At 44.5% G+C, this 11517-nt stretch overlaps 1 protein-coding gene and 2 long non-coding RNA genes across 4 annotated transcripts in view; 2 read left to right on the forward strand and 1 right to left on the reverse strand.

Moving 5' to 3' along the window:
* The window catches only part of LOC122933923, a 31833-nt gene extending 23385 nt beyond the window's left edge, over positions 1–8448 (forward strand). The window contains exons 2-4 of the long non-coding RNA XR_006388589.1: positions 385–490; positions 7720–7858; positions 8391–8448. This is a non-coding gene — a long non-coding RNA (uncharacterized LOC122933923). The remainder of the gene's footprint in view (positions 1–384; positions 491–7719; positions 7859–8390) is intronic.
* The window catches only part of LOC122933895 (zinc finger protein 613-like), a 142196-nt gene that overhangs the window by 69843 nt on the left and 60836 nt on the right, over positions 1–11517 (reverse strand). The window lies entirely within an intron of this gene.
* LOC122933918 lies at positions 8486–11489 on the forward strand. Of its 2 annotated transcripts, none has more exons than XR_006388583.1 (3): positions 8486–8546; positions 8621–8744; positions 11368–11489. It is a non-coding gene; the product is annotated as an uncharacterized LOC122933918 (long non-coding RNA). The 2 variants fall into 2 exon arrangements; XR_006388582.1 differs by having other exon boundaries at positions 11125–11454.

Below are 11517 nucleotides of genomic sequence, written 5' to 3' on the forward strand. Positions count from 1 at the left end.
GAGGAAGGGAAAGGGACATGCCTCTCCCTCCCCTACCGCAGCACAGGCAGGCATCTGTATCGCTTTCCTGAGGACGGCAATACAGATGACTGGAGATGAGCGCTTCCACAATGGAAGCGCTCATCTCCCTGTGCCCAGCCGCCGCCAGCTCAGGGGGGGGGGGGCAATTGCCCCGTTGCCCCCCCCCCCTGGATCCGCCACTGAGTGGAATGCTTGTATTCATGAAAGGTGCTGCCATGAAAGGTGTTGTTCGGGAATAAGTAACTCTTAAGCTTCCGCTATGGAATAAGTCAGTACTGCTATCTGCAGCTCCAGTCCTGCACATTGGCTCCCATGTGTTTATTTTCAAGTCTGTGGTTTATTTACTTCCCCTCTCCCATTTAGTGGCTGCAGTGGAGCCGATGATCATGATGGTGGCAAATAAAACAAACCACAAACCTGAAGATAGACTACGTAAGCTGGCACGCAGGAGCAGAGCAGTGGGGATCAGGTAGGTATGATTCTTTCCATAGCAGGATGCGGGCACCTGAGTTACTTTACTGCTGTCTTCCTGTTCTGAGATGACCGCAGGCATTCCCAGTAGTGGACGTCCTCCTCTCTTCCTTAGAGGAGGGACTTAATACTGAGCATGTGCAGCACAGTTTCAGGCACTGTAACTAACAGCCCTGGAGAAACATGAAGCTTTCTAGTATAAGGACAGGAGAGAACACAGGAGACGTGAGAACTGATTTTCCATAGCATCATCACAACGACATACAAAGAGATTGACCTCTGTAGGGGCAGGAACAGAGGTTTAAATTCCCCCCTCCACCACCAACACCAGTGTTTCCTGTCCCTACAGAGGACAGGGCAGAGAAAGGTCTCCCTGTATACAGGGAGATGAAGCTTCTACCTATTACGGTTCGAATACCTTTATGTTCCCCTGCCCCTCCCGCGGTCCTGGTACTAACGCTGGGCAGGGGATGGATCGGAAGGACTCGCTCTGGTCTAATCTGGAGCCTGCTCCCGGGGTGACATCCCCCGCCTTTCCTCTAGTAGGTCAAGCCGGGTTTGCACGGAGTGACACTGGCAGCATCCGGCAACACCAGAGTTGTTCTGAGCCCGTGCACCAAGCAGCAGTGTCTCGGCCTCATGATGTCTGGAACGGAGACGTGCTCATCAAAGGAATTGGACCCACCACTGCAGCCATCCGTGAGTTCCCCTTGGGGGAAAAGTTTTTTCTATTATGCTGGTCAGGAAGTCTCTTTTGATTCCCCTCTCCTCTTGCTGGGGGATTATATGTGCAGTATATATTTTAGCACTCATGATGGGCCCCCCTATCTCTATTCCTCATGGATACATTTTTTCTTTTAGGTTTCCAAGGAGGCACAAAAGAAAATCAAAAGATCCCCTAAGTGCATTTCCTGTAATGCCCGGCTTCCTGATAATTACCCCAAGAAGTTATGCAAAGAATGCGTTTCCAATATTGTCCGTGATGAAGCTCCCTCTCTGAAAGACAAACTTAAGACAATGATTCAGGAAGAAATACGGTCATCTTTATCTCACTTATCTTCCAATCCTGTGGATACACCCCACCCCAAAAGGAAGAGGCTTAGATCTCCCTCATTCTCCGATTCTGAGGCTGTGTTAGATGACGTTCCGTCGGTCAAATCGTGGGAAGAGGGGAGGGAGACTCGGACGCAGGATCATCTGACAGTAACCTTAGGTTTTATTTTTCTATGGAGGACATGTCAGATCTGCTAAAAGCAGTTAGATCAACTATGGGGGTGGAAGAGGTACAGAGAAGCCATTCTATGCAAGAGGAAATGTTTGGAGGCTTACGGGTTAGGAAGACCCGTGTATTCCCTATTAACGAGATTATTAGGGACATGATTTTGGAGGAGTGGTCTGACCCTGAAAAACGTTTAGGGGTCTCCACTGCCTTAAAAAATCGTTTTGTTATTTGATCCTGAGGAGTCTAAAATTTTGAATGAGATCAATGTCCAGGTGGCAAAGGTGAATAAAAAAAACATCCCTTCCCTTTGAAGATGCTTCCCAGTTAAGGGATTCCATGGACAGGAAAGCCAGCAGCCTCTTGAGGAAGTCATGGAAGGCCGCAATGTTTAACATCAAGTCTAATATCGCGGCAACCTCCATGGCCAGATCTATGCTCCTCTGGCTTAATGAATTGGAGGACCATATTAAGAATAAAACCCCTAGGGTGGAGATCCTAAATTCCCTACCCCTCCTCAAATCAGCCACCGCATTTCTGTCTGATGCCTCGGCCGAGTCGGTGCGATTCTCAGCTAGGGATGGTGCCCTCTCCAACGCTGCCAGAAAAGCACTCTGGATGAAGTGTTGGTCGGGGGATAGGACATCTAAAATGAAGCTCTGCTCCATTCCATTCTCGGGAGAGTATGTGTTCGGCTCCGTGTTGGATAAGATTTTAGAAAAGGCCTCTGACAATAAAGTGGTTTCCTGAAGACCGGTCCTATAAACGCCGTTATCCCTTTCGTTCCTCCTCAAATCAAGACAGATCATACAGGGGGAAAGGGAAGACTGGGCGCTGGAGCTACCCCAAAAAAGGTAAAGAAAGAGGTTTCCCTACCTCCCACTCTAAACCAAGCGATAAACAATGATGCTGGGGTGGGGGGAAGGCTGTCAAACTTCCTGACATCCTGGGAACTGATCTCCCAGAATCCTTGGACAAGAGAGATCATAGGCTCAGGATACAGGATCGAACTGTCTTCAAAACCCCCAAACAGATTCGTAATAACGCGCTTCCAAACGAATCTATGGCAGGGAGTTCAGGACCTTCTAAAAATGAACGTGATTACTCAAGTCCCGCCACTCCCCCCACCCCAGATCAGGGAAAGGTATTTTACTCAAATCTTTATCTGCTAAAGAAAAAGGAAGGCTCGTTATGTACGATAATAAATTTGAAACCCTGAAAAAAAGTTAATCTTGTACCGAACGTTAAGGATGGAACATCGACAGTACCCTGATGTGTACAGTAGATCTACGAGACACCTATTATCACGTCCCAATCCATACCAGTTCCAAAAAATTCCTCCGGTTTGCCATGAGAAACGACAGGGGCCGAATCCATCACTACCAGTTCAGGGCCCTTCCATTTGGAATTTCCTTGGCCCCGAGGATCTTTACAAAGTTAATAGTAGAAATGGTGATGTTTTTAAGGAAAGCGGGCTTGATGCTAGTTCCGTACCTAGACGACTTTCTTCTGATCAGCGATAGTCCACGTCAAATCGAATTAGACCTAGACACCCTTCTACCAACACTAGACAGACTGGGATGGATAGTGAACAGGAACAAGTCTATCCTCTCACCTTCCACAAGAATATGCTTTCTGGGAATGATTCTAGACTCCCAGGCCCAGGCTACTTTTCTTCCCCAGGACAAGATCACAGCTCTGCAATGAAGAATCAGAACTTTCCAGGTAAAGAGGACATGCTCAATAAGAGAAGCAATGAACCTGTTTGGTCTATTACCCTCATGCATACCAGAAGTACCCTGGAGTCAGAATCATTTCAGGCCCTTACAAATCTGGATCCTCTGGATCTGGGACAAACGACAATCTTCACTAGACCGCAGGGTCTCTATCCTACCGTCAGTAAAGAAGTCCCTAGATTGGTGGAAGTTTTCTTCAAATCTGTCCAAGGGGACACCGTGGCAAAAGATTCCCTACATGCAGGTCGTGACAGACGCAAGTCTTTCAGGTTGGGGCGTGAAGGTAGGAGACCATCTGTTTCTGGCCCCAATCAATCAGGTCACAGTCATCAAATTTCAGGAAACTGATGGCGGTCTGGGAAACCCTAAATGTGGCGGAGGAGAGTCTTCAGGGTCTCCATGTGAAGATCCTCTCAGACAACACGACGTCCATCGCTTATCTCTCACACCAAGGAGGGACACGATCAGTGGCTCTTCAGTCACTATCATCCAAGATCTTTACCTGGGCAAAGCAAAAGGTGAGCTTCATCTGAGCAGTTCACCTCAAAGATGTATTAAACCAAGAAGCAGACTTTCTCAGCCGCCACAGGCTAGATCAGACAGAATGGTCCCTGAACGAAGAGGTATTCCAGATGGTGGTGGATGAATGGGGAAACCCCGAAGTGGGTCTCTTTGCCTCCAGTGCAAACTCGAAGGTGGGAATATTTTGCTCCCTAAACCCCAGGGACAACCTATGGGCCTTGGATGCGTTCGCCGCAAAGTGGCATTGGAAACTCTGTTACGCCTTCCCTCCACTACCATTGATCACGAGGGTGATTCAGAAATTACATCAGGACAGAACCACATGAATATTAATAGCCCCGTTCTGGCCAAAAAGAGGCTGGTTTTCTTCCTCCATCCGGGAACCTTGGCCTCTTCTTATCAGGAAGGATCTTCTGCATCAGGGTCCAGTTCTATACCCCAATCCACAGTTCCTGAGACTGTCTGCCTGGATCCTGAAGCCCAGTTTCTGAAAAGACAGGGATTGTCGGACAAAGTAATAAATACACTAAAAGCCTCTAGGAAATAGGTGACCTCAGCAATCTATCTAAAGATATGGAAGAGGTTCTGTTCCTGGTCGGGGGACATTTCTCCAAATTAAAAAAAAAAACATTCAGAAGATCCTGGATTTTTTTTTACAGCAGGGGCTTGACTTAGGATTGAGACCTTCCACCCTTAATGTCCAAGTATCTGCTCTTGGCTGTTTCTTTGATCAGGATATTACAGGCCACCGCTGCATTAAGAGGTTTATGAGAGCAGCCTCTAGACTTCGTCCAACTATTACGTAACAAGTTCCCTCCTGGGATCTAAACATCGTACTCTCAGGGCTAATGCTACCCCTCTTTGAGTCTATAGATGACTGCTCAATTAAAAATCTATCACTGAAGATGGCTTTCTTGATTGCGATAACATCTGCCCATAGACTAAGGGAAATACAAGCGCTATCTCTCAGAGAACCCTATCTGCGTATCTTGGATGGCAGGATTATTCTCCCATTAGATCCAGGGTTCCTCCCTAAAGTTGTGTCTAACTTCGATCGCAGCCAGGAAATCATCCTACCTTATTTCTGTTAAAACCCCTCAAATAACAAAGAGTTAATCTTCCACTCCTTAGATGTCAGACGCTCCGTATTAAATTACATTGAGGCTACCAAGAGCTTCAGGATGTCCGACAATCTGTTAGTCCTGTTTGCAGGGAAGAACAAAGGCCAGAAAACTTCCAAATCCTCTCTGGCCAGATGGATCAGGAACACTATCTCTCTATGCTATGAGATTCAAAATCTCCCATGTCCTGTTAACCTGAGGGCCCATTCAACCAGGGCCATGTCATCCTCTCAAGCCGAAAAGGCTGGCGCATACCTTGATGACATATGTAAAGCTACCACATGGGCCAGCGTCCATACATTTGTAAAGCAGTACAGACTCGACCTTTCCATAGCTTCTGATATGTCTTTTGGACGTAAGGTCCTTCAGGCAGTTGCCCCCCCATGATATATATTTTGTATATCTCCTTGTATGCCGTCGTGATGATGCTATGGAAAAAAACTGAATTAGTACTTACCGGTAATTCAGTTTCCATGAGATCATCGCGACGGCACGTTATTCCCTCCCATTTTTTTGTTCTGTGCTCTCTGGAGGCCTCCGGAAGGTATAAGGTAATATGTCCTTCCCTTCTCTTTATGTTCTTGTATTCATTACTCACCATCTTGTTTTCTCTGTGTGATTTTGGAAACACTGGTGTTGGTGGTGGGAGGGGGGAATTTAATCCTTTCTCTGTTCCTGACTCTACAGAGGTCAAGGGTCAATCTCTTTGTATGCCGTGATGATCTCATGGGAACTGAATTACCGGTAAGTACTTATTCAGTTTTTTCTATCACCAGTAGAACACTCTGCTTATCACTGTTTATAGTATAAGGACAGGATAGAACACAGGAGAGGTGAGAACTGATTATCTATCATCACTAGTACACCCTGCGTATCACTGTGTATAGTATAAGGACAGGAGAGAACACAGGAGAGGTGAGAACTGATTATCATCACTAGAACACCCTGCTTATCACTGGTTAAAGTATAAGGATAGGAGAGAACCGGTGAGGACTGATTATCTATCATCACTAGAACACCCTGCGTATCACTGTATATAGTATGAGGACAATAGAGAACAGAGGAGAGGTGAGAACTGATTATCTATCATCACTAAAACACTCTGCTTATTGTTTATAGTATAAGGACAGGAGAGAACACAAGAGAGGTGAGAACTGATTATCTATCATTACTAGATCACCCTGCTTATCACTGTATATAGTATAAGGACAGGAGAGAACACAGGAGAGGTGAGGACTGATTATCATCACTAGAACACCCTGCTTATCACTGGTTAAAGTATAAGGATAGGAGAGAACCGGTGAGGACTGATTATCTATCATCACTAGAACACCCTGCGTATCACTGTATATAGTATGAGGACAATAGAGAACAGAGGAGAGGTGAGAACTGATTATCTATCATCACTAAAACACTCTGCTCATTGTTTATAGTATAAGGACAGGAGAGAACACAAGAGAAGTGAGGACTGATTATCTATCACTAGAACACCCTGCTTATCACTGTGTATAGTATAAGGACAGGGGAGAACACAGGAAAGGTGAGAACTGATTATCTATCATCACTAGAACACCCTGCTTATCACTGTATATAGTATGAGGACAATAGAGAACAGAGGATAGGTGAGAACTGATTATCATCACTAAAACACTCTGCTTATTGTTTATAGCATAAGGACAGGATAGAACACAAGAGAGGTGAGAACTGATTATCTATCATCACTAGAACACCCTGCTCATCACTGTGTATAGTATAAGGACAGGAGAGAACACAGGAGAGGTGAGAACTGATTATCTATCATCACTAGAACACCCTGCTTATCACTGTATATAGTATGAGGACAATAGAGAACAGAGGATAGGTGAGAACTGATTATCATCACTAAAACACTCTGCTTATTGTTTATAGAATAAGGACAGGATAGAACACAAGAGAGGTGAGAACTGATTATCTATCATTACTGGAATACCCTGCGTATCACTGTGTATAGTATACCGGCAGGAGAGAACACAAGAGAGGTGAGAACTGATTCTGTCATCACTAGAACACGCTGCTTATCGCCTTGCAAACATCTCCTGAACCTGCTCTTTCTTAATGCGGAAATGGCACAAATTTTTTTTTTTGCTCTGATCCATTCTTGTCTTGATTGCTGTAACTAATTACTAATTGTCTCCACGGGACTAAACTCTGCCCTCTCCAATCTATCCTGAATGCAGTAGCTAGGCTCATCAATCTCTCTAACTGCTTTGATGTCACAGCAATGATTCCTCAGTCACTACCCCAATGCCTCCACCATGTGCCAATTATTACACTGATGCCTCCAACTTGAGCCAATTACTTCACAAATGCCTCCAATCTGTGCCACTTATGGCACAAATCACCAATTGACAGCAGCACATCGCCATATGTAAACTGGAATGTGCTGCCAATAAACACTGAATCTGTATGGGGCTGAATGGTTGAATTGACCATTTAGTGATCAGATAACACACACAGAGTTTTTGTACTCCACTTCCTGGGCCTTAAATATGCTACCTCCCTTCACTGCACTGCTCTCAAAGTGCGGTTCTGGATCTCACTAATGCTCTTGTCCCTAGAATGATTTCCAGCCTCTCCTTTTCTCATAAAGGTGCCTGCAGTACTAGAAGCCTCCAGCTCCTCCAGTTCTCCCCTCTTCTCCTGAATGACAACCAAGGATGGACAGGAAGGAGATCAGCAGAAGAATATTAGACCTCACCTTGGAGATCATCTACCTGTTGAGCGGAGAGGTAACATTTTCTAGATTTCTCTCCTCTTTATTGTATTCTGTAATAAGTCAGACATCATAGGAAGTGATTGGAAGAGTCCAGGTCCTGTATAACGGTCTCCAGGCCTTCCACGTGATGGAGAACCTGAAGATCAGCCACCATATGGTGAGTGATGTTTCATGGTAACCAATAGTCATGTTGTAGGAGCCATGAGAAGGTAAGTAGGCACGTTGTACCCAGGAGGAGAGGAAGCAGAGGAGGAGATGGCCGGAGTGTGGCCTGGAGGATTTCTACCACTAGTCTGACATCTAGATAATACTGGACTATAACCAGGAGGCCTCCACTACATCTAGAGGAAAGGTTTTTTCACCAACATAGAAGAGGAGTCTTTACTGTTAAAGCAGTGAGACTATTGAGCACTCTGCCAGAGGAAGGAATCATGGGGGATTCTCTAGAGATTACTGGAGATGGGGCCATGATCCAGGGAGGGATTCTGAGTGTAGATCTGGAGTCAGGAAGGAATTTATTTTCTTAAGTGTCTCTCCATCCACAGGATTACACCATTGTGAAGAAGACATCGGGGGGGACTCCCATCATCCATGGGTCAGGAGGGTGGAGCAGGACCCCCATCACAGAGCCTCCTCCCCTAAAACATGAGCAGAAGATCCTAGAACTCACCCACAAGATGATGGAGCTGCTGACTGGAGAGGTGACACTGCTGGGAAATTCTCCAGTAACAGCACTGGAGGGGTCTGGGTGATGACGGTGTCATTGTGTTGTCAGGTTCCTGTAAGGTGTCAGGATGTGGCGGTCTATTTTTCCATGGAGGAGTGGGAGTATGTAGAAGGATACATGTGTCTGTACAAAGACTTTATGATGGAGGATCCACGGCCTCTGACATCACCAGGTATATATCAGCAGGCACTGGTTGTTAAATGCCACCATGTGTGGTGTGTACATACAGGTATTTAGGCTTTTTTCACATCACATTAGAGACGTACATTTGTCATCATTGTCAAACACATCCATAAGGCTCCAACCAATGTCAGCTATGAGTGTCCCATTGATATTAGACTATAGTATTCTATGGAGAGGTATCCCACAAAACTACATACAACATGTATGCTTTTTTGTGAGCTTATAGGTAATGTTTGTCATGGTATGACATTGTATAATTACATATTGGCACACCCACCCCATCTCATGAGGAGGGCTTAAATGTGATGTCGGCACCGATGACCATGTTGTAATGACATTAATGTACATCATTTTACTCATTCTATTGAGACCAATCTCGTTGGGTAAGAATTTTTTTTCTCTCGCGGAATTAAACGGCAGAGGTTTTGGGCGACCTTTATCTCTAAAGTTTATGTAAGACTTGCTCTTATTTGCCAGGTGCTCTTTTATTAAAGTTTTCTGCAATTCTCTTGTCTTGGCTTTAGGTTTTATTTTGGATCCACTTCTCGTAATGCCCACTGTGAACATTTAGATAACTATTGGTCGTACCTACTTCCTGGAATTGTGTGGCCATAAAAAATTAATTTTTGATATGCGGCACAATCAGGTCCGGAAACACAATTTCGTTCTTATTAATATTTAGTGTTATCCTGATTCCCCGATCATTTCTATTTACTCCTTTCTCACCTTCCATTAATATGTCATGAATATAGTGGCTATATTATCTTATACAGTTTCTATAAGGATAGTTAGGCATGCTTAACTTATCTTCCAAGCACGCCATTAAAGGGGATCTCTGGGAATTAAGAAAATGAAATTACTGAAAATACTTAAATATTACTTTATTATAAATATATTCCCAAATACCTTTCATTAGTTATAATGGCTCATTTTGTCTAGGGAGCAATCCTCAGGTGAAATAAAAGGGCCGCCGTCCTATTAGTACTCACAAAACCTGTCCTAATCACACAGCAGGACAAGTTACTTCAGAACACTGAGCTAAAGAGCCGCCTCATCCTCCTCTCCTAAAAGGATTATGATTCTGAATAGAGATGATGAGATCTTTAGCTGAATCTCTGTAGGAACGGAGTTCATGAGGAGACATGAAGTACAGAGAGGAGCAGGGGATATGGTAATGAGCAGAAGCACTTGTATGCAGTCTCCATTACCACAGTCTGTCTTGTCCATCCTCTCTGTACTTCATGTCTCCTCATGAACTCCGTTCCTACAGAGATTCAGCTGAATATCTTATCAGCTATAGTCAAGATCATAATCCCTGACGAGCAGAGAGGAGGATGAGGCGGCTCTTTACCTCAGTGCTCTGAAGTAACTTGTCCTGCTGTGTGATTAGGACTGGTTTTGTGTGTACTAATAGGATGGCGGCCATTTTATTTCTCCTAACGATTGCTCCCTATATATAAAATGAGCCATTATAACTAATGAAAGGTATTTGGGAATCTATTTTAAATAAAGTAATAATTAGGTATTTAAATTTCTTAATTCCCGGAGAACCCCTTCATCGATTCAGTGTGTGACTTCCATGGTCATTGCGGTACCTGTTTTTGGTTATAGGAGAGTGAGCCAAAAACTATCCGCACTGTGACTATACATTTAATCAACTTTTAGAAAAGACAAATACATAATTTTTCGACATAACCTCTCCAGTCACTTCTGTACAGGTTTAAATGTATTATGCCACAACAGCTGCCCCACTTGTGATTTGCACAAACTTTTTTGTAGTCTGAGGTTGCGTCTAGTTATAGTAATCAAAGAGTGTGCAAAGTATGGAGAAAGTGTTTTCTCGCAAAGAAGTGTGTATGAATGTGAGAAGTTCAATGAAGGTCGCACAAGTGTCAGCCATGAAGAAGGAGCCAGATGCCCGTCCTCGACCGATGAAAGCATTGACTGTGCATGTGCACAGATTCTGTTAGGTAGATGAGTGACAGTGGATTATGTGAAGGTGAAGACAGCGGTGCATATGTGGCTCACAGCTCAGCCTAAAACATTTTTAATGAGGAAATTTGAAAGCTTGTTGACAGATGGACAAAGTGTATCGAAAAGTAGGGAGATTATGTTAAGAAAGGATGTGCTGAAGTGCCTTTGTAGAGTTAGTTTTGTGTGAATTTGTCCTGAAAGAGGTTAAATGCTTTCCTGGTATGTTGTACAAACAACAGGCCCCTCTCTAGAAGTGATTGCTTGCAAGTATTGAGCTTTTATGATGATGAGTAGAACATTTTTGACTGAAAAGAGTTGTTGAGTACCTGTGGTTGATGATGGTCTTCATGGTGGGTTCCCTCTCTCGTAATTTCCTTATACGTATTTGGATCTAGGTGTTCTTCACCAGGCAAGCCATCTATATCCATGATGTCTGAGTCTCTTCCACCTGCTGAAAATGGATGCCCCTGAGGAAGGAGTGAAAGCCGAGTCTATGAATGGAGCTGCAGCTGCAAGCTTGGGATTACTAGGCCATGATCACTAAACCTAGAAGTGAAAGAGCTGAGAGAAGAGTCTGATCTATAGACAGATCTACAGGAGGCCATGTATTCAGTCACTGTGTGCTTGTGTCTCCTCAGATAGATCCAGGAGAAGAAATCCCCCCAAGAGATGTCCCCGTCCTCTGTATTCCCAGGACTGTCCAGAGGAGAAGCTCCCAGAGAACCATCAGGTAGATGGAGCTGAGCCCTATACACATCTATATAGAGGGGTCCTGCAGTCATAGAGGG

Source organism: Bufo gargarizans, chromosome 4, assembly GCF_014858855.1.
Source record: "Bufo gargarizans isolate SCDJY-AF-19 chromosome 4, ASM1485885v1, whole genome shotgun sequence".
Classification (NCBI taxonomy): Eukaryota; Metazoa; Chordata; class Amphibia; order Anura; family Bufonidae; genus Bufo; species Bufo gargarizans.